The 23,727-nt window shown below is 43.9% G+C and overlaps 1 protein-coding gene across 4 annotated transcripts in view; it reads right to left on the bottom strand.

The window, feature by feature from the left end:
* Positions 1–23,727, bottom strand: part of Homer2 (homer scaffolding protein 2) — a 157,299-nt gene that overhangs the window by 59,018 nt on the left and 74,554 nt on the right. The window contains exon 1 of one of the 4 annotated variants that reach the window (XM_013512492.1): positions 11,307–11,465. The exons of the other annotated variants lie outside the window; for them this stretch is intronic. The gene's annotated coding sequence lies outside the window, so the exon portion shown is untranslated. Of the gene's footprint in view, positions 1–11,306; positions 11,466–23,727 lie in introns of those variants that run through there. 4 annotated transcript variants of the gene reach the window in all.

The raw sequence follows: 23,727 nt of genomic DNA, 5'->3' as shown, positions 1-23,727 counted from the left end.
CTGAGTACACAGTGAACAGAGTACATGATAAATAAAAAAAGCAGAGTTGTATGATGTACATACTGTGAACCCTACAAGCCAAAAACTGGATAACAGCCAAAAAATGATTTTTTAAAAAACCAGGTGGTAAGCTGCCCGGGTCACAGCGATTAATGATTTCTGGGACAGCCCAATTCAAGAGAGGACAAAATCTTGCCAAAGGAACAGTTTGTGTTCTTCCTTCTGCTATAACACATCTGTGCACAGGATTTTCATATTACACTGCAATGAAACAAAACATAGAAGACTTTATGCCTTACTATATTAGGCTATGAGTCAACAACATTGTTCCTAGTATTAATCAAATATGATTTTTGAAAGGACTAGGAAAATAATGTTCTTGATTTTAAATGATGAGGGCTTTTGTGTTCATCTACAATAAAAATGAAATTATAGGGGCTGGGGATTTCAGCGGCAAAGCACCTGCCTGGCAAGCGCAAGGCCGTGAGTTCGGTTCCCGGTACGGGAGAAAAACCAAAAAAAAAAAAAAAAAAAAAACAAAGAAATTATAATAGATATTTGACTACTTATGTACTTTGCTCTTGATAAACTAAAACTAATTTTCTTTGATATTTTATTCTGTTACAGTTAAAATATTTACATATAAATGTGAATAATCTCACTGCAATTAATTCGTTTGTGAGATCACACCTTGCTACCCACTTTTTACCTAAGAGTATGTTAAAAATCTAAAGATCTGTTGATCCTCCATTAATATATTAAAATGGGTAAAGTGTTTCATAGGAAAATAAATCCAGGAAATAGTACTGACTTTTTAGAGGGATAATGATGGCACTTGTATTGAAGAAATAACAATGGTTATTATAGCAATTGTTCTGAAGAGGGAAGAGGGAAGAAATTGGAACCTACCAATGGGACACTACACAACCACCCAGGCACAGAGAGGGGACTAGACAGGAGCTGCGAGGCCACACAGATGGAGATGGACTGGTGAGATTTCAACAGTGGTATCAAGAGAATTTCTGGTTTTGGATCCAGGTGATGAAGAGCTTGAAAGTTGCCACTCTACCCTAAGATGCAAAAAATGAATGATCAACAGTCTTTCCCTGTGTCACAGAAGTGAGATCACAAGGCAAACCACAGACCCTAAAACTGGCCAGACAGACAGGTGGATACAAACCACAGCTCATCAGAGCAGAAACCCATAAGCAGAAACTTCTGTGGGTACCAGGGAAACCTGAACGTGACTGACTGGTGAAGGCTCAGTGTGGACAAGCCTGAGAGTTAGGATTCCATGGCAACCCAACCACAGAGGTGCCACCACGCGTTTGTGACTTTTTCTTCAAGGAGCTCTACCATGTTCTTAAAACGAATGTCAGAAAGTCACCACATACTTCCAGCAGGTGGAGGAGACAGCAGCCACCATGAAGTACACCAGAGGACTCTGTTCTTAGCAAGGACCGAGCTTGTCTAATCTGCTGGAGTGCTATCAGGGCCTAACACCCCGAGAGACTAGAAGTCCCCAACTCCAGTAGCCTCAGCCATCTAGGGGCAGAAGGAAACAGAACACTGGGGAGGTCCACAGCCCAGGGGCACAGGCCACTGAAGACTCTGGGCCCCTTTGTTCCCCCCTACATTTCTAACAGCCTACTTACCTCAGTTTCTTTTACTCTGTATCTCATGTTCACCTTTCAGCAAAAAAAAAAAAAAAAAATATGAGGTACTGTATCCTATAAATGAAAATTTAAAAAGTTTGAAGAGATTGAACAGCATCAGAATTGGAGTCATACATGGCAGGAATGCTGGAATTACCAGACCAGGCAGTTTTTTAAAACTATGATTAATATGCTAAGGACTTTCGTTAATGGGAAAAGCACACAACATACAATAACAGAATGGAAACAGAGATGGAAGTTCTAAGAAAGGATGAAACATGAATGCTACAGATCAAAAATAGTGTTACAGAAATGAGAGTACCTTTGTCAGGCTCATGAGTAGACTTTAAGTAGGGTACAGTGAAGAACTTCTGATTGAGAATATGACAACAGAGGGGCTGGGGATTTAGCTCAGCGGCACAGCGCCTGCCTGGCAAGCCCAAGGTTGTGAGTTCGATTCCCAGTACCGAAAAAAAAAAAAAAACCCAAGGAAAAAAAAAAAGAGAATATGACAACAGAAACTTCCAAAACCAAAAAGCAAAGAGAAAAGACTAGAGAAAACTCCCAGAATATCTAAGAACTGAGGGAAAACTACAAAAGATACAACATATGTCTAATGGGAATATCAAAGAGGAAAAAGAACAGTAGTAACATTTAAAGCCATAATGACAAAATATTTCAAATTAATTAATGTCAGGCAGCAAACCACAGATCCAGAAATCAGGTAAAACCAAGCAAAGTAAGTCAAATGCTAAGAAAAACTATACCTGTGCATACCACATTCGAACTTCAGAAAGTCAAAAATAAAGAAAAATATCTTGGAAAAAACCAAAGGGAGGAAACCACCTTAACTATAAAGGAGCAAAAATAAAAATGACATCTGACTTCTCAGAAACCATGAAAGCAAGAAGAAAGTGGAGTGAAGTTTTTAAACTGCTGAGAGAAATAAAAATCTAGAATTCTGTCCTCTGAGAAATTATTCTTCAAAAGAGGAATTGATGGAGTTTGTTGCCAGTAGACATGCCTTGAAAGAATGTAAAAAGTTCAGAAAGAGGGAAAATGTTATGTCAGAAACAGCATCCCTGAAACAGGAAGTGACAGTAAAGCAAAAGCTCTTGTTATTCTTAACTGCTCTAAAAGATAACAGGTGTTTAAAATAATAATAATAATATAAAGTGCCTGCATGACTATAGTGCATGCATATATATCTCTATGTCTATTTATCTATGGGCTATGTAAAAATGAAATGCATGAATGATAATACAAAAGATGCAAGAATTTGGGTTATTTTGTTATTATAATGTTCCTGTGTATTATCCACAAAGCATTTAAAGTGTTATCTGAAAGTGGGCTTGGATTCATTGTAAATGTATATCACAAACTCTAGGGCAACCGCTAAAAAATCTAAGATAGGAAAAACTAATAAGGGAGAAAAATGGAATTATATGAAATGCTCAGCTATAACCACAAAAGGAAGGCAGGTGTGGTGATGTATGCTTGTAATCCTGGCACTCAGGAGGCTGAGGCTGTCTACAAGAAGTCCACTTCAAGTATATAAACATGAAGATTGAAAGTAAAGGTATAAACCATGTGTACTGGCACACACTTGTAATTCAACCACTCTAGGAGGCTGAGGCAGGAGAATTACAAATTCAAGCCCACCCTAGGCAAAGTAACAGCTGAGGAAGACCCTGTCTCAAAAAAAAGAAGAAGAAGAAAAAGAAGGGCTGAGGATGTAGCTCATTGTGAAGACTCTGGGTTCAATTCCCAGGACAGAAAAAGAAGGGAAAAAAGAATAAAGGCAGGAGCTGGGCATGATGGCACAAACCTACAATCTAAGCTACTAGGAAGGCTGAGGCAGGAAGATCACAAATTCAAGCCCAGCCTGGACAACTTAGCAAGACCCTACAACATAACGTAACATAACATAACATAGGTCTGAAGGTGTACCTCAGTGGTAGAAATTCCTGCCTAGAATATATATAGCCCTTGTACAATCTCTAGTACAGCCAAAAAATACATAAAGGTATGAAGAAAGACATACCTTGCTAGCACTAATTGAGATAGGAAAAAAATAGCTGTATTAAGTTCATACAGAACAGATTTAAGAAGAAAAGGTACCAAGGATAAAGAAGCACCTTATAAAGTGAAAAAGCGGTCAATACTCAAGGACCTTAAAAAATGTAATGCGTCTACACTTTACAACAGAGTGTTAAAATAATGAGGCAAAAACAATAGAACTGCAAAGTAAATGAATCCACTACTATTGTTGGAGACTTCAAGGTTCCTCTGTTACGAATGTACAGAACCAGAAGGCAGAAAATCAATAAGGACATGACTGAACACAACATGACCATCAATCAACTGGATATTATCGACATTTACTGACAACTATGTCCAATGGCTGCAGATTATACATTTAAACCCACAGGAAACGTTCATTAAGTTAAGACCACATGCTGGACTGTAAAATATACCTTAACAAATTTAAAAGAATAGAAATCACACAATGCCTGTTCCCAAAACAAGCAGCATTAATCTAGAAATCAATAATAGAAAAAAAGTTACAAAATTCCAAAACATACATAGAAATTAAAGAACACACTTCTAAACAATACACAAGTGAAAGAAGAAACCTCTAAACCACCCACAGTGGTTCATGTCTATAATCCCAGCACTCTAGGAAAATGAGACAGGAGGAGCACAAGTTCAAGGCCAGCTGGTGCAATTTAGTGACTTAGGAGATCCTGTCTCAAAATAAAAGGGGGTGGGGAGTAGGGATGTAGCTCAGTGCAAAGATCCTGGGTTCAGTCCCCAGCGCTTCCCCCCAAAAAGTCACCTAATGTTCTACCTGAGGAAACTAGAAAAGAAAAGTAAATTAAATATAAAGTTAAGTTTAAGAAAATAAATAATAATTACAGAAGAAACCAATGGCCCTGGACACAGGGAATCTATATAGAAAATCTGGTAGCTGGTTCTTTCAAAACATCAATAATAGCAATAAGCGTTAGCCAGAGTAACTAGAGAAAGGAGGGAGAGGATATGACTAATGTCAGAAATGGACAAAGGAATATCACTACAGATCCCATTAATTTAACATTATGTAGGGCTTTATGGCCATAATTTAGATAACCTAGATGAAATGGACCAATTCTCTCCTTAAAAGACATGAGGTGCTAAAACTCAGAAGACCAAACAGCCAATATGATAGGCTTATAACTATTAAAGAAATGCAATCAATAATTGATAATCTTTCCAAAGAGAAATTACACAGGCTCGGATGAGTTCACTGGCGAATTCTGCCAAACATTTAAGGAAGAAATTATACCAATTCCTTAAAGTCTCTTTCAGAGATAGAAGCAAAAGAAATACTTCCCAACTCATTCTAAAAGGCCAGCATCAGCCTAATACCAAATCCAGATGAACACATTTCTACAGCCTGTATATATCATGAACACAGATGGAAAATTCAACAAAATATTAGCTAATCTAATGCAACAATGTAGAAAAAGAATTAGGAAACATGTCTTAATCACTTTCCTTGTCACTGGGACAAAATGCCTGACACCCTCAACTCAAAGGAGGTTATTCGGCTCGTGGTGATAGTTCATGGTTGGCTGGCACCGAGGCAGGAATGTCACAGTGGAAGGGCCTGGCAGAGGGAGGCTGCTTGCATCACAGCAATCAGGAAGCAGGAAGAGATGGAAGGAGCTGGGGAAGGAGATGCACCCTTCCAGGTCACACACATACTGACCCGATGCCGGGCCCTACCTCCTAACAGCAAGTCAGGCACATCAACCCCACAATTTAATCACCAACAGTCCTGCCTATGAGTACATGAGGCCTTATAGCGCCATTCTCAATCTAAACCATAATATTCCACCCCTAACCCCTAAAGGCTCCTGTGTATCTCTTTATGCAAAATGCATCTGGCCCATCTCTATGACTCACCAGAGTCACCAGAGTCTTAACAGTCCCAGCATTGCTAAGAAGTCCAAATCTAAAGTCTCCTCGGAGACTTAAGGCAAACTCTAAGCTGTGAGCTCCCATAAACATTAAAAAGAAAGTTAAACACTTCCAACATAAAATGGCATAGGATACTCACATAACAAAAGGGGCCCATGAGTGTGGGGTTACTCTGGGTAACACAGCAAGACCCTGTCTCAAAAAAGCAAAGTAAAAGGTGGAGGGCTGGGCAAACACCTCAACAGGCACATCATCAGAAAATATATACCCACAGTATTTCAGTCCATTCTGTTTTGTTTTAACGAAGTACCATAACATGGGTAATTTTTAAAGAATAGACATTTATTTATCAATACTAGAGGTTGAAAAGCGAGTGACCAAGTAATGGCAGGTGAGGGGCTACTCTGCTTCCACGATGGAACCTTCAGTGTTGTATCCTCCTGAGGGCAGAAACAGTGTGTTCTCACATGGCAGAAAACAGACGGGCAAAAAGGAGCAAACTTCCTCCGTCAAACCCTCCCCCTTCTCCGAGATAGGGTCCCACTCTGTAAGTCCAGGCAAACCTTGAACTTGCTATGTAGCTCAAGCTGGCGTGGAACTCATGATCCTCCTGCCTCAGTCTCCCAAGTGCTGGCATTATAGGTATGTGTCATGATGCCTGGCTTTGTCAAGCTCTTTTATAAGGGTGCTGTCTTAGTTACTTTTCTCATTGCTCAGACAAAATACTTGATGCCCAAATTAAAGAGATTTACTTAGCTCACAGTTTGTGGAGGTTTCAGTTCATAATCAGCTGGCTCCAAGGCAGGGTAGTAGGGAAGATGGGCAACCTTTCATGGCAGTGGGAGATACCAAAAGCAACAAGAGCAAAAGGGGGCAAAAGGGAGGAGCAAGCTTCTTTTCCTCCCTTACAGTGTATACAGGCTACCCACCCTGGGGCGGGAATAGCACTCACTTCACTAATCCCAGCAATAGACAATGAACGAGTCACAAGTTCTAGATTCAGCAGCCTCCAAAAAGCCACACCCCATAACCACACGAGCCTTTGCGGGACATCCAGACACAAACCATAACAGGTGCTTATTTCTCCTCATAAAGGCACAGTCCTCAAGACTCCATCATCTCCCAAAGGCCACATGCCCCAAAAGGTCAACATGACTTTTGGGAAGGGACCAAAACATTTAACCATTATAGATGGATAGATGGCAAATGAGCACATAAAAAGATGCTCAGGGCTAGGGATGTAGCTCAGCGGCACAGCGCCTGCCTCATAAGCGCAAGGCCCTGAGTTCAATTCCCGGTACCAAAAAAAAAAAAAAAGCTCAACATCACACGTCAATAGGAAATTGCAAATGAAAACAAGATACAACTACACATGCCTATTTGAATGGCCAGAATCCAGAAAACTGCCCCACAGACCCCTGTGGGCTGAAAAGCAGTGCTGCGGTTCCACCCCATCACAGACTGGACCCTCTAAGACTATGAGCCAAAACAACCTTTTTCTCTTTATAGATTAATGATCTGAGGTACTTTCTTATAGTGACAGAAGGCTGAGTAACACTCAAGCTGTTCTATGAAGTTTATTAATTAAAAAAGAAAGGAAATAAGTGGCATCAGAGAGACCTGTTCAAGCATTAAATATGGCCAAAGCAGCAACATCAAAACTATACATGTCTCTACACAAAAACGTAAAACTTCTGTGTTGCAGAAAGTATCATCAATAAAATGAAAAGGTAACCCAGAGAATTGGACTAGTATTTGCAGATCACATCTGATCAAGAACTTGCACCCAGAATATGTAAATAACACAGAATTCAATAATACAGAAACAAATAACTCAACTAAAAATAGGCAAATAACCTAAAATAAAGTATCTTCATAGAAAATATGCAAATGGACACAAGGAAATGTAAATCAAAACTGCAGTGAGATATCACCCACACCTATTAGGATCAAAAAGTCATGCAATTTTTAGAATGCAAACAGATTGGAATCATCACATATTGTCAGTAGGAACTGGTACAGCTGCTTTGGAAATTACTGACACCCCTATGTATACATACAAGAGCCAAGAAAATACATGCCTGTGAACGCTCATTCCAGCATTACTTGTAGTCAGAAAGCAGAAACAACCCAATGTCCATCAAAGAATGAGTGGATAACAAAATGCAATAACATACAATGAATTATTATTTGGCAATAAAAAAGAATGTACCTCTATAGGCTACAAAATAGATGATCTTGGCTACTCAGTGAAAATATTTATCTCTGTGAAAGAAGGCAGTCACAAAAGGCCACATACTGCATGACTCCATTTATATACAATGTCCCACATAGGCAAACCATAGAGCAGAAAATAGATCCACAGTTGCCTAGAGATAGGGAACCAAGGGTCGGCGGGGGTGGTTAGGAGTGACTGCTAATGGGATCTGGTTTTCTCTGAGAGGGAATTAAAATGTTCTGAAATTAGGTTGTGACGATGGTTACACAGACTCTGATTATATAGAAAAAAATGAATATATAGTTTATATGAATGAACTGTATATGATATTAATACATAATATCTCAATTAAGGGGTGCTAATTTTATAGGCAACTATTGATTTGGACTGAACTCCTGCACTAGGTCCCAACAAATCAAACCAAAATGGAGTCACCTCTACTAAAGTTCCACGCCACCAAACACAAACTAAATTGTTTCACGATTTGAGAAATCAGAAGAGAGAGATAAAAGCCAAGTCCCCACACAGGTAGGCCTGTTTCAGCTAGCACAAGGTTGCCTCTACACTTTAACATTTAGAAAAGTAAGTTGGAAATGACCAATCCACTTTTGTTCCTCGTTTCTGTGTTTTCTTTACCCTTTGTCTACACTGCCCACGTTTCAGAGAGCTCTCTGAACTTCTGGTTTTGAGGCTGCCCCAACTGGTCAATTGTTCTTTGCTCAAGTAAACTGTTAAAATTTATTTTTTTCAAACACTTTATAAGCTTTTTAAATTAGAGGGCCACGTGTGGAGGATGGAGGGAAAGACTCTGTGGCTGTTTTCTGACTCTGGCAGCTGGGCGGTCTTGGTCACGCTGGGGGCACCTCGCCTGAGGATCCTCTGGAAGAGACGCAGGAAAGCAGATGGGACCTGTTGGGGGGATGTGGGGTTGGAAGGCTAGAATGGAGAGCTCGCTGCGGCCGCTGAGAAGAAATCACAAGGAGGAAGAGAAACACTGAGTGCCTGCGCTTGGGAAGGAAAAAAGACAGGGACAGCCACAGCAGAGAGGCAGAGGGTTCAGAGCAGGAAGAGGTGCAGCCCTCAAAGACGAAAACCAGGATCCAGGCGCGCAGGGTGAGAGACAGAGGAAGAGCTGGAACTTAGTGCCTGCAGCATCACTCAGGCTGCCCTCTGCTCTGAAGCCACTGGACGAGGTGCATGTTAAAAGCCACCACGCAGACCTACTTTGATTGGGAAAGGCAAAGGAAGAGATGGACATTGGAAATGCTGTACACACAGAAAAGATGCAACAGTCCTCATTTTGTTTCAGGAATGCTAACTGGGATCTTGTTAAGACCAGTCTCTGTCAGGGAACAAAGGTGAACGAAAAAGGACTGCTCCACAAAACTTCGCAGCTGCGACCTGGGACGCGCCACTCCATCTGCGAGGTGGGACGAAATGCACGTAACCACCTTGAGGGTTTCAGAGTAAAGGTGACACTGTGTGCAGAAGGCCTTTTTGTTATTAATAGCAACCTGCTGAAGGAATATAATAATACATTAATTACAGGCATAAGCTCCTACTTCAGGGAAAAGAATCCCTTTTTAAAATCTTAGAAAGCTGAACCTGCCCCTGGAGAATCCAATTCTCTTTCCCCATTATCTCAGCAAATTAAAGAATCTTCAAAAAGAATAACTATGCTTCACAATTTAAAACTTTTTTTTCAAAGCTTACAAATTTAGAAGCCTGGGAAGTGTGCGTGTGTGTGTGTGTGTTTTAAACTGGGAAAGTAGTAGTTTTTTTGTTTTGTTTTGTTTTTTACTGGAAAAGTAGTAGTGCTGATGTTAGCAAAGTTGTTCTATGGTTCATTTTTTTCTCTTTCAGGTTCCTGGGTAGCAGCAAGGGGGACTTTAGCCCCAGTTCTAGAAGATGACCCTGGTAAGCATACAGCCACCACTCTGAAGTTGAGTTTGAGGGGGAAAAGCTATTTTTGTTTTCCTAGGACTCACACTTGCTTAAAATTAGATCTGAATGGTGTGAAGAGGCTGGTAACTTGCCAAGACAATTACAAAAGGTGTAAAACACAGAATCAAAGGTGCAGACATGCCTCAAAAGAGTGCTTGTAGTGTTTTCATTTACACTATCAGTTGGTCTCTGAGCTCATGAATAGTTTATGTCTGTATATTCTGATAAAACATTACTTACAAAAAGGTAGCAAGGATAGAACTGCCAGACTTGGAAGCTTAAAAAGTCAGGATTTTCAGCTACATTTAAATTTTTTAAAAATTGGAGTAATTTCTAAAATTGCTTTTATTAAGATATAATTCATATACCACACAATTCATCCTCGCAGAGCAGATGCTGGGAATTGAACCAGGGCTTCAACACTAAGCTATATTCCCACCCCTTTTAATTTTTTGAGACAGAGTCTCACTAAGTCACTAAATTACCCACACTGGACTTAAATTTGTGATCCTCCTGCTTCAGCCTCCCAGAGTACTGGGGTTACAGGCATGCGCCACCATGCCCAGCTGAAAGTGAACTCTTTCAAAGTATACAACTCGGTGGCTTTTAGTCACAGAATGGTGCAGTCATCACCACCACGCCAGTTCAGAGCACCCACAAAACCATATGCATCAGCACCCACTCCTGTCCTCTTCCCTCAGCCTATGACAACCACAAACCCATTTTCCGTCTATGGATTTGCCTGTTCTAGACATTTCACAGTAATGCAGACAATACACAGAATTCTGTGACTGGCTTTTTTCACTGAGTGCAATGTTTTCAAGTCTCATCAATGATCGCTGTGTTAATACCCCGTTCTATTGCATGCCTCAGTAATACTCTCTTGCATGGATGTACTATATTGCCAGTTTTTCACCTGATAGACACCTGGGCTGTTTCCACCTTTGAGTTATTATAAATAACGCTGCTATGAATATTCATGCACTAGCTTTATGTGAACATATGTTTTCTTGGCTCTTTGGTACACCTAGGGGCATAATTTCCGGGTCATATAATAATACCGTGTTTAACCTCTGAGGGGGCGCCAGGCTGATTTCCAAAGCAAGGGCACCATGTATGAGGGCTCCAACCTGTCTTACGTTCTTGCCAACACTTCTTATCATCTGCTTTTTTACAGCTGTCCCATCTCACCTCACACTAGGCTGCTTGTTGTGGAATCTCTTGTTAAGAGAAGTTTTACAAATGCCTTTGAAGATACTGAAAATACAGGATTCGGAGAGGTAAGAAAGGAGTTAGAGGACTCCAAAGCACATGAATTTTATACAATCCAAGCTTGGGAGCTATACGCAAATTTGCAGGTGGCACAGGGGCCACATCTCAGAACCAGGAAGATGTCCCACTGGGCCCCAGCAGTCTCTGCTTGCCTGGAATGGCTGGGACATTAAAGCTCTGCATCCCTGTGCCCTGGGGAGCAGTGGTTATGCAAGTTCCCAGAGCCCAAGGAGCACAGCTATTTTTCTTACTTTGCTTCCCAGTTACCCCGATTATGCCCAACGAGGCCCAAGCTGAGTGGAGAAGGTAGCTCCAGGTCCTTCCAGAACTCCTCCTTGGCGTCTGGAAACCCCACACTGCTCCTGACCAGTGGTGCTGTCAGCAGGCCAGTGAGTCTCACCCAGCCCAGAGCACGAAGCCGCCGTTCTGTCACTCCTAGCACTGTCCTTGCTGCCGTGACTTCCTCCCCACAGCAGCACGCTTTTGCCACTGTCCTTAAAGCAACAGAGACCGCGGCCCAGGAGGGAAATGATAGTGGGTAGCTGTGCACCCCAGCAAACGTCCCCCTGTGGTCCCTCTGGAGAGAGGTGCAGACCCTTTCTCCACACTGCCTACAAGCGCAGTCCCTCTTCCTGATTCCCAGGAATTGTGAGGTGTCATTTCTTTAATGGTCATTTGTTCAAAAACTGTGCTGGGACTGTAGAAAACAGTTGGGTGGTTCCTCAAATAGTTAAACGTACACTTAGCACAGAGTCCTGAAATTCCACTTGTAGGCACACACACCCATGAGAACTGAGAGCAGAAACTCAAACAGCTCTTTATATGTGCAAGTTCAAGGAAGCGCTACTCACAACTGCCAAAAGGTAGAAATGACTCCAGTACCCACCAGCAAGTAGATGGGTAAACGAAATGTGGTATAAACATACAACAGAATATTATTCAACCTTAAAAGGGAATGAAAAGCGGATCCACGCTACAGCATGGAGGAACCTTGGAAATATCATGCTAAGTGGAATGAGCCAGTCACAGAAGGGCGAATCTTGTATGAGTCCACTTATCTTAGATCGTCAGACTCAGAAATATAGAAAGAAGAACAGCGATTGCCAGGGGCTGGGGTGGAGTGAATGACTTACTGCTTAACAAGTACAGTTTTGCTCTGGGGGATGAAAAGGTTCTGAGAAGGTGACAGATGCTGGCTGTACCACACTGTGAGTGCTGTCAGCACCCCTCAAGGTACACCTCAAATGACTAAGTGGTAAAGTTTATGTTACGTATATCTGCGATAATAACAAAGTGTGTTGGAGCAACTCCTGGAGAGGCTGGGAATGGCTTCTGAGAGATCCAGAGATCAGCTGGAGTCAGGTTCTCAGGAGGGCACAGAGGAATGGCGGCAGTGAAGACCAGGCAGAGGTATCCGAGAGAAACTGGAGAGGTGCTCACAGAAAGGGCAAGAGGACAAGCAGGGCAAGCTGGAGGAGACAAACGATCCAATCATCCTGGGAAGTTGGGGAGGACAGAGTGAGGGGAGGCAGTGGTCCGCAGGAGCCAAGTGGTGTAAGACTAGAGAAGCAAAACTGGCCACAAGGACTGGAGGAAAAGTTTTGTCTTCTCCAGGGTTGAGGTATGATGTAGTGTAGAGAACTTGCCTGGCATGCAAAGGCCCGGTGTTTGATCTCCAGTGCTGAACAAGTTACACTTCCTCAGTAAAAAAGGAGGGTGAACTAAGACAATGACATTGGTTTCAGCATCAGATTGCAGAGATTGAAAACAAACAAACAAACAAACTGATGAAAAAGTTCTGGAAATGGGTAGTGGTGATAGCCACACAAGAATGTGAATGTACTGAATAAAAAAACTCACTGTCTGCTAGAGCAAAACACATCTGTCTCCTCTACACTACTGATGGAGTGTCACTTGGTAGAATCTTCTGGGAGTCAGTTTACCCTCATATACCCAAAGCCTTAAAGCTGCAAGCTCCTGAACCCCAAAATCCCCTTCTAAGAATCTGTTTGATGGCAATAAATAAGGTTATTGCAGATATTCTATACAAAAAGAGCATCAAAGAACATTTGCTTCCTAAAATTTAAAAAAAAAAAAAAACACAAAACAAAACAATCAAAATAAGTCTGGAAATAACCTACATGCCCCACAATATTTTACCCTGCAAATGGTTAAATAAGGTCTATGTTCATGGGAGAAACACCAGACTTTCAAAATTAAAATAAATTAAAGTGAGTATTTACCCATGGAAAGATGTTCTCTTTTATTTACTCATGATGATATTCTCTACCTCACTGTTACAAAGTAAGGAGCTCACCAACTTGTACCAAGTCCCAGTCTAGCTGCAACCTTCTCTGACCCCTTCTCCACCAAACAGAATGAGCAGGGCCCTGAAAGACTTGAATGCCACTTGACACCTTTTGCCTCAGAGAAAACAAAACAAAATGTGGTGGTAGGGGAGAACCCACAGGTTCCAGAATCCCAACAATAACCGTTGGACATAACGATTGTGAAGGAGCCGATCCTAAAATGGCATGCTTCACTTCCACTCATGTAAACATGTATACCAATATATATTAACGAACATCACACACAACCACAAAGGAGAGGTGTACTGGGCATGAAGAGCATCCCAGGAAACAAGCCAGCAATAGCCTCCACCCCAGCGCCCAGGCAGCTCTGCACCTGGCTATGTTTGAGCATCTGTGTGGGGTAGGGGTATGGAACAGTGGTCATACAGCTGGGGTTTTCTCAGAAGGGGCTGAAGATGAGTTTGCTGAATGCAGGCAGGGTACAACGAGCTTGGTGTGGTGGGAAATTGTGTCCAAGCAAGAGAGAGGCCTGTGTCTCTTGCTTCCCATGCAAAAGGTTAAGTGCAGAACCCGAACCAAATAGAACAGGAGTGAAAGAGCTGCAAATATCAGAGTTGGTGGAGGGAGAGGTATACACCTTAGATGGCAGTAGTTTGGGGACGGAGCCCCAAGTTACCCCTGAGTGCTCAGGCACTTGGCTCAATGTCTCCAAACCATGGGTAATGCTGAAAGAGCCAGAGCCCTTGTTTTTAGTTCTCATCTGATTTTGTTTCAAACTCAGTTTCCAATCTAGTGACCCGGAAGTACTCCTTTATTATTTCCCCCCTCCCAGACCCCAACTGCTGCAAGATTTTGGCCCTGCAGGCAGTATTTATGAAAGATAAGTTGGTTTCTCATTCCTTTACTGGTCTAAGTCACACTGACTGCCAAGCAGCTTTCTAATCTGCAGGAATTCACCAAACTGGCCTCAAGAATTGATAGGATTCCAGCCAAAAGTGAAGGCATGTTAGTTACCAGCTCACACAGCCTGAAAGCAGAACAGCTGCCTTGGTCTTGGGGAAACGAGGAAGCAGTGTGGGCACCTGTCCCTGCTCTCCCAGGCTCCTGGGTGGGAACTGCTGGAACAGCCACTTCTTTTGCGCCCAAGGACACAACTCATGCGACTACAGACATGGGCAGAGAGCTGCAAACAGGAAGGCTCTGTCCTCACGGGGCCAGCAGCAACTCCCAGAATCCTCGTAAGGCAGAAGTGATGTGTTTAGAACCTATTACCACGAGGGAAGAGTTCAGGGAAGGAAGGCTAGCTGGTAAGAGTAAATCCACTGTGCTGGAGCCATGCCCAGTTTACTCCGACATGGAAATTACTGTGCCTTTAACCAGCCCTTAATTTCCTGCAGCCCTATGTACACAGTGCATCTAAAATATTTGCTTTATCTGGTTATTTAGCTTTGACCTCATGTGGAAATTATATCACATGTGACCCACAAGGCAAAACTCCTTCTTAGTATTTTCCACAGTGTCAAGGGCAAACGTGTAACCAGTCCCATCTGGTCCACAGGGACAGGTGTGGAGGACTGGACCTCCTTCAGTCCCTCAGGGTGGGACAGCTGCTGAGACCAGCATCCTGCAGGAGGAGCAAGCCTGGCCCTGATCGGACCATCTGTTCCATGAGCGTCTCGAGTGAGGATCATGAAGAGCACCTGGGCTACAACATCCCCCAGGAGACAGGGGCTGAGAGAAGGCCGGGTGGCCAGAGCCCCATGACACCCACTCACCAAAGCCCCAGCCTCTACCTTCATGAGCACCTTTCACAAACTAACACTTGGCTCCAGGGACACAACGATGTGTAGACACATCCTCGGCTGACATATAGGGTAAGCTCTGGGCATAGAAACCCCAGCATAAGAAGTGCAGTTGGGCTCAGGTATCCCAGCCAGAGGTCTTGGCCAAGCATCCTCTAGGGCAGGCAGACTCTGTTCTTAGGACAGCATGATCTTGTTGGGACAGTGCCCACAAGCCATGCGGCAGGATGCCACAGTGCTCAGATTCCCCTCCCCTTGGGGCCCTGCTTTCTTGTTCTACTTGAATGTCATGGGGCCCATCTCAGCAGGCAAGCTTGGAGGCCTGCCGGGGGCTCGTTCACTGAGTTCTTCTCTGCGGAGTTTTCCACCACACACTCCTCCACAGCTCCAAGGACCATCTCTACAGGACGATGCCTGAATGCACACCATCAGCCCAGGGGTGCCTTACCCCTGAACTCCTATTTCAGGGACTCATGCCATCTGATCTGACACCATGGCACAGTCCTGCACACCTCATGCCTAGCACAGGGCAGAAATGTCCCGTCTCTGTCCTCTCCCCAGCAGCCCAGACTCTCAGCCTCTCTCTTAGCAACAGCCCTGCGAGTGCCACAGGTGCACTCAGACTGTCCCACAGACGGCTGTGCAGTGCACAGCTCCAGGGATGTCAATCAGAGGATGCTCATAAAAGATGTTCACACTTTTTATATCGTATCACAAATATCCAGAATGTGTCTTGAGAAAGAAGTGGCTTCTACGAATTTGTACAAAAATGTCATTTGGGCTTGGCAAAAGTGGCTTGTTGAGAAGGGACTCTCCTCAGCCCTCTGGGAGGAGGGCAGGGCCCAGTCGACTGGAGTGCCAGGGCTGGTCATGGACCAAGAACAGCCCTGTCCACTTGCCTGTGTGCTGTACAAATATTTTGCCTGTGTCCATAACACTACAAAGATTGGGAAACACTGACCTAGATTACAACAATAGCCTCTCTCTGTTCGTGGCGGAGAAACAAGCTTGGGTTTCTCCCATTCGTACCAGACCTGTAAGTCAGCATGCCTGCCCCACCCTACATCCCCTTTGGCCCACAGGCCCCACTCAAGGAAGCCACATTGGGTGATACATCAATACAGGACCAACAATAGGCCAGCCTATTGGCCAGACGCTCCACCCACTAAGCTGATAGTGACTAGATAATCCAGTTCAAAATTCAGGAGTCTATCCCCATTATACATAATATGTTCCTAGTACAATAATTTGATTCTTCTACTCTTCCAACAGAAGAGGCTTCACAGGATTAAATCAACCTCACATTCCAGCAGGTCAACCAGAAATGAACCAGAACATCCAGCACCAGGGCCAAATCAATAAATTCACACAATGGAGTAAGAAGTAACCATTTTATAATAAGAACATAATTATGACTATATAAATATTGCTCCCTGCAGAGGTAAGAAATATGCTGGAATTATAGTTCTTTCTGTGCAGTTCAATGTCAAGAGCCGAGTGCTTCTCGGAGAAGAAAGTTCCCAGAATCAAGGCCAGAGGGAAGCCTCTCCTTCCTGGGATGGTATCTCCACATGCTGAATGTTTGTAACATAATGTGCTTGTGGCCGTTTTTACTTTTTATGGTGTTTTCTACTGCCTTCTTTTTCTAAGGAGACAAACACAGCCCATCTTCCCATACCTGTAGCACCCTCCAGCATGTTCACTCTGCCCATCGCCTGTCATCCAGTCCAGTCCCTGTCCTGAAGATATTATTCTTGGAGCTGATGGCTTCCGGTTCTAATTTGGAGTGAGTGATTCTGAGGCTCATTCACAGATGTCTGGGAGTTTGTTTCATGAGACTCTCAGAAGCTACTCATTCTTCTGGTCCCTAACTGCCTCCTTCATGACTTTCATCTCTGTATTATTGGTATAGATCCTCAAGATGAGTAGGAGCTGGGCCTGGTGGTGCAAGCCTGCAACCCCAGCATGCTGGGAGGCTGAGGCAAGAAGACTGCAAATTCAATCCAAGTATGAGCAATTTAGCAATTTAGTAAGAAGCTGTCTCAAAATAAAAAATAAAAAGCCTTGGGATGAGGCTCAGCACTGAAGCCCTGGGCTCAATGCCCAGTACTACCAAAAAAGACAGAGAAAGAGAGACATCAATTTTAAGTCCTTGCATATCTGTAGTAACCTTTACACCTGATGGTTCTGGCTGGTTATATTCATTTCCTAGGACTGTTGTACCAGATTACCACAAACTGCGTGGCTTAAACCAACAGAAATTTAATTTATTCCCTCACAGTTCTCGGAGCCTAAAGGCCAAAAGCATTTTTGCTGGGCTGAAACCAAGGTGCCGGTGAGGTCATGATCGCTCCCAAAGTTCTCAGGGAGAATCTGATTTCCAGACTCTTGCTCGGCTTGAACACTTGCAGCAAAGAGGGCCTCACCTCTCCCCCGTCTTCTGTGCATAGAGAAATCTTCCTCTGCCTCTCCCTTGAAGACAGTTGTAACCACATCAGGCCCTTGATAATTCCCAATAATCTCTCTGGGACAAAATTCCTAGCTTAATTACATCTGTAGACTTTTACCATATACGGCAGCACTTACAGGTTTCAGAGTAGAACTTGGCGTCTTTGGGGGACATTTCTCAGCCTACTACAATAGGTATAAAACAGTGTCTGAAGTGGTTAAAAAATTCTTTTCCCTCAGGAAGCCACTCAGAAAGCCTCATGCCACCATCTCACACCCACCTTACCCAATGCCAATCCACCCCACTGGCCTCTTCTCTTCCTGATTCCACGAGGCTGGAGGGCCCACACCTTCTCCCTAACACCAGGGCTTTCACCTGCCACACAGGCAGGCGGAGGAAGACTTCATCCCAACACCCACACTCCTGGCCTTGGCTCTGGCACTGGTCCACTGGTCCTCATTCCCTGCCACATAAGCAGTGTTCCCAAGATGTCCAGCTAAAGGCACAGCTTCAGTACTGTTGGTGGTCCCTGGCCTCGCTGGACTCGGTCCAGGGCTTCCCTGGAGATCTGCAGGTGACTGGTCTCCACCCCTCCCCCTTGGCTCCTCTGCACTCACTATATCTCTGACATCGCCTTTCTTTCACTTGCTTTCTGCCAAAATTTGTGCAATCTCTCAACTACTGATAATTCCCTTCCTCTTCATTTTGCTGTCCTGAGATTATACTTTTCATAATCTCTGCATTATCACTTTGATGCGTTCTGGGGAGAGAAGATATAAAATATGTTCAAGCTCTCAGTCCTCCATCTTGAACTCTAAGTTATACTCATTAATTTTTCAGTTATAACTTGCATATAGTTAAACTAAGCCCCTCATCCAGGGGCTCCTGCCCGTGGGCACTCAGGTTCAGACTTGTCCCAGCTTGTCAAATCGACCCCATCTCCAGCACACAAATGAACACCACAACCATACCTGTTAAGAAACTGGCAAATTGTGCATGGGCTTCCTCTTTCCAGGATTTTTTGAAAGCAAATTAGTTCTCCCCTGTCATGCCAGATATATGCCTTGTAAACTTTAAATCAAGAGGGCCTTTTGTAGGTTCCATCAGTCTAAGAGAACCTTTTTACTCAAAAGCAAAAACTGCATGATCCCTCCCTGCTTTACAAAGCCTCAGGTTTAAAAATAAACATGGGCATTTGAAGGAGCACAAAAATAGTTTATGCCCAGAGCCCCATGGCACTAGGAGTATGCTGGCTTGGAGGAAGCCCTTGCAAACCTCAAACAAGCGACCCATGGTGGAAGGGCACCTTTTGTGTGCTCAGTTCCCTTGTATTATGCCAAGCCGACCGTGTCCCATTCAAACCAACCACAGGCGTCCACCCTGTCTAGCTATTCATACACGGCTTGTGAAGGCAGCCCCAACCTGAAACCCTTGTCCTCATCCAGCCTTTGTCTCCACCTGCCTTTGCAGTCTCCTCCCTCCCTATCAATCCCTGCCCCCAACCCCCAGGCAGCGAACAGAAGCCCCTGGTGCCTGCCTTCCCACAAGCCATGCTCTCCCCAGGAATGCCTCTTGCTCACGTCACCCGCCACTCCCCCAGCCCAAGACCCATTGCTTCCGATCCAAACATCCCTCAAGGCAAAGTGCAATCCTTTCACTTCCTCCATCAGCCACACCAGACCCCACCACCAGACTGGATCTTCTACCTAGACCCTTACACCATCTCTACATCCTGTGGCCCTCATGTTACCCTTCCTCACCTCTGAGTGCTATAGGTATGCTGTTCACCCTAGCTCCCCAAACTAGGTGTAAGGATCAGGTCAGAGTTGGGCAGGGGTCAGGTCTTTATTTCTGGGGCCCCTGCAATGCCTTGACAAACGAGGTGCTTGAAGTTGTAGTCAGAAGCTCTAAGTGAAGCCAGATCTCAGAGCACTGGTCTTAGAATCACCAGCTTCCTGCCAGCAGGACCTTGTGTACTGTAATTCTGAAAGTCAAACAAGCAGATCCTTGTTGAGCGGGATTAAGAGTTGAGAACACTCCTCTACAGCCAACATATTAGGGGCTGTTTTCCTCCCAGACACACACACACACATACACACAGAGCCGGGCTGAGCTTTACCCACTCGGCTCTAGGCAGCTGCAGGCCAGGTTTACCGAGCAGCCTCCTCCAAGTGCGCTGCGCACACAGCCCTTCCCATGTGCCCTACCTGGCTGAGAGCAGCTGGAAAGCCCAGCTCCACTCGAGTGAATCACGACCAGAACAGAGAGGACCAGGGCCCCGGGAAACGTGGCAACAGAGGCGGGAGAGGAGTGCAAAGAGAACAAGAGGGGAGGGCAGCAGCACCAGGGAAGTTCTGTTCATACTTCCTTGGATTTCGAAGGCAAAGGTACAGTCTGTCTTGGATAGAAATAAATGACTAATGGCAGAATGACACATTTTCTGTCATTCTGCGGCATGCTCTGTGTGGGTGACAGGTCAGGATCAATCAGGGCCACAGCACTAGATCTTCCAGACTTTCTTCTCTCTTTTGGAAAAGGTTTGATGCTTGACTTTTAACAGAGTAAGGCCACCAGCAGGTGTCCAGGTGCCACCTGAGTCTGGGCCACCCAAGTCCGGGCCCAGCACAGCCATGCTTATTCCCATGCACCAGGGACGTGTCGCCGTCTCCTCCAAAGGGCCAGATGGCCTGTGTGTGTCAACTTCTGCTCACTTCATCTTCATCTTCTCCAAATACACTCCCTCCAACTTCCATTCTCAGACTCCCACGTTTTCAATGATATCGCCCTCTCCTTAAAGACCTGTTTTTAAATGGGAATCACCTTTTCGTGGTCCTATGGCGCTGCTGGGAGCCACTCCACAGAGGTCTCCACAGTACCTTGGAAAATGCACTTCCTGGAGACTTAAATGTTTACTGATCATCTGTTATGTGCTGGGCACTGACATGTACATGACCTCACCTAATTTTCCCAATAACCTTGAAACATCAGCCTTTGTATCTTTATTTCACCCAAGAAAACAGCATATTAAATCCACACAGAGCTACTGACAGTCACTTACGTCGCCTCAGGGCAGCGTGACACTGCAAGTGTTGGAACACTGCACGCGTTCCATTGTGCATGTCACCAGTTGTGTCCCACATCTTTGCCAAACCGACCCTCTTCCCAGGCCCCAGCCCTTTTCCTCTCCCCCGCTGTCATGCTCCAGCTAACACCCTCTGGAGAAGTTGAGCTGGTCCCTGGGTGAACACATCTGTCCTTCTGCATCCCAGGCCTTCATGACCCAGAAATGCTGACTCTCTGGTCAGCAGACTCTGTCAACCGCTACCCCTCACCACTGCCTCAACTACCAAGCCCCAAGTCACTCCCTCTCCTTTCTGGATGGTTTTAGCTCCTAGGCCACAATCCCTGTTTCCTATATTACTTCTGCTTTGATTCTTGGTGATTTCTATATATACATAGGTGACCCTTCCAACTAGCCTCTCAGTTATTCTACTTTTTTTTTCAGTACTAGTGGGTATTGAACCCAAAGCCTTTATACTAAGCTACATATTTGACCTTTTTTATTTTTTATGTTGAGACATTTTTTCACTAAGTTGCTAAGTTCCTCAGGCTGACCTCCTACTTGCAATGCTCCTGTCTCAGTCTCCCAGAATTTGAGGCTTACAGGCACATGCTAGCATGCTTAGCTGGCCTCTCAGTTCTTGCATCCCTCTTTCCCTTAACCTCTCTGTCATAATCCTTCAATACCAAAATACCAACCCATCCGTAATCTTTACTCATGGGTCTCACTCTCTGAAACTGACATACATTGTCCTGGCCCATCTGGGCTGATATCTTAAATTATTAGAGGTTGGGCATCTTATACACAATGGAAATTTATTCCCCATAGCTTCCAGGAAGTGCCAAGATTAAGATGCTGGCAGATTTGCTATCTGGGGGGAGCCTACTTTCTGGTTCATGGATGGTACCATCTACCTGTGTTCTCATATGGTAGGAGAGGCAAGACAGCTCCCTGGGGAGACTGATTTTTTTTTTTTTTTTAAATAATGGCACTTATCCCATTCCTAATCACTTACCCATTCCTAATCATTTTCCAAACACTTCACCCCTAACATCATCCCACTGGTGATGAGATTTGAACAAATTTTGCAGGGACTACACACACCACCCTCACCAATCAAAACCCTCTCCCAATCACCTTTCCCTGCTTCTATTGTTCCACAGACACTTACGCCTTCTAACATGCATGCCATACCATTTACTTATTTGGGGTTTGCAGTATGGCTCTGTTGGTAGGACGTTTGCCTAGCACGTACAAAGCTCTGCATTCATACCCAAGATTGCCACAAAAACAAACAAACAAAAAAGGTAATAGGGCATCGTAACACATGCCTAGAATCCCAGCTAAGTGAAAGGATAAGGCAGGAGGATGGCAAATTCAAGGCAACTTAACAAGATCCTGTCTCAAAATTAAAATCAAGTGGGCTGAGGATATCACTCAAGGATCCCTGGCTTCAATCCCCAGTACCAATTTTTTTTTTTTACTTATTTGTTATGTTTTCACTTATTATGTGTCTTCTTAGAATGTAGGTTTCATGGTGGCAGGCACTCTCATCTGTCTGATACGTCCAATGTCATGTAGTATGGTTAGAACACATTATATCCTCAGCAAAAACTCAGTGAATGAATGAATTATAACTATTTTTGTAATTACCTGATGCCCATTTTCCTTGCCATACTGTAAGGTCTACACAAACAGGGGCTGAATCTGTCTTAGTTGCCCCTGAAGATATTAAAATTATAAAATTAACTGAATGAATGGGCAAAGGGGCAAAGTTAGGATATAAGAAGTGCATTGCTGGACTAAGCCTGCTGTTTGCACGGATAACCTGTACCCAGGCTGTTTGCATGCAGCTCTGTCTGCTGGCTGCCACTCTGACACAGGTGACCTAAATAAAGCTATTGATTCTGATAAGCCCAAGCTCAAAGCATGAGAGGCCCTCAGAACACCAGAGGTCTGAGCACATACAGTGGTTTCTGTCTTCACCAAGCAAATATCTGATGCCAAGGATGTGGGGAAACTAATTTTACCTCTTACCAAAGAAAGTTCCATGAGCTACCTAACAATTTTCATCCTAAAAACAGATTACCTAGGAGATGTCAACCATGAACTTCTTCCAGCAATAAACACTTACCAAGATCCTATCTGAATTTCAGATCATAATTTCAGTTTGAGACATTCTCACCAAGCTGCATTCCTAAGTGTCTAGGTTTGTTTAGCCTTTAGTGGGTAGAAGACTTGCTCCCAGAGAAAGGGCATGTAAATAAACCAATCAATTTTTGTAAGAGGCTCAAAGAGAATCAAGTTTCACTACTTCTGAGTCAATCTGACCTCTCGCCTAGGCTGGCTTGAAACCCCCAATTTCTATGGAGATAAAGTGCTGTTTGATTGGGAAACCAATCCAGAAAACCACAACACTGAAAGTACCTTTCTGCTCACAGTTCACAACAAAGCAGATAAAGAGAAAGGAAAACAGAAGGGCTCTTATGCATCTCTGAGACAGATACTGTTCCCAAAGCGTGAACTCGGAGGAGTAGGGGAAAGATTGTGATTCACTGCCAAAACGGAAGTGAGCCATGTGGCCTTTGGAGGGCTTACAGCCATGCTCTGAGTCAAATTAGCATCAATCCAACTGATCAGATGTAGATCCAGCCAAACAGGTTTACTTGAGACTGAGATTCCTATTGCATAAGCTGAACAATGTCTTAATAAACGTGACTGGAACATACAATCCATCAAGATTGGAGAATGAAGTCATTTTCAGAATCTTTACTGAAATCTGGGGAAAAGGTCCAGGGGAAACTGAAGACAGGAGTGTGAAAGGGAAGGAAAGGGAATGTCTCAGTAGGTTCTGGACAAAAGAAGTAAGCTGACAATTCAGTCACAACATCAAAGTAAATCTCTACTTTAAGCTTCTACCCTTTCAAAGCTGCACAAACCACTTCTTAGAGGTACAACTCTGCTTTTTCTTTTTGACCTCAAGCTGTATTTTTTAAAATAAAGGTTGTTTTTTCATGTAACTATAAAAGTCCTAAAAAATACGAGCTT

The sequence above is a fragment of the Chinchilla lanigera genome, unplaced genomic scaffold (assembly GCF_000276665.1).
Source record: "Chinchilla lanigera isolate Chin_1 unplaced genomic scaffold, ChiLan1.0 scaffold00015, whole genome shotgun sequence".
In the NCBI taxonomy this organism is placed as follows: Eukaryota; Metazoa; Chordata; class Mammalia; order Rodentia; family Chinchillidae; genus Chinchilla; species Chinchilla lanigera.
This window is presented reverse-complemented; position numbering and strand designations above follow the sequence as displayed.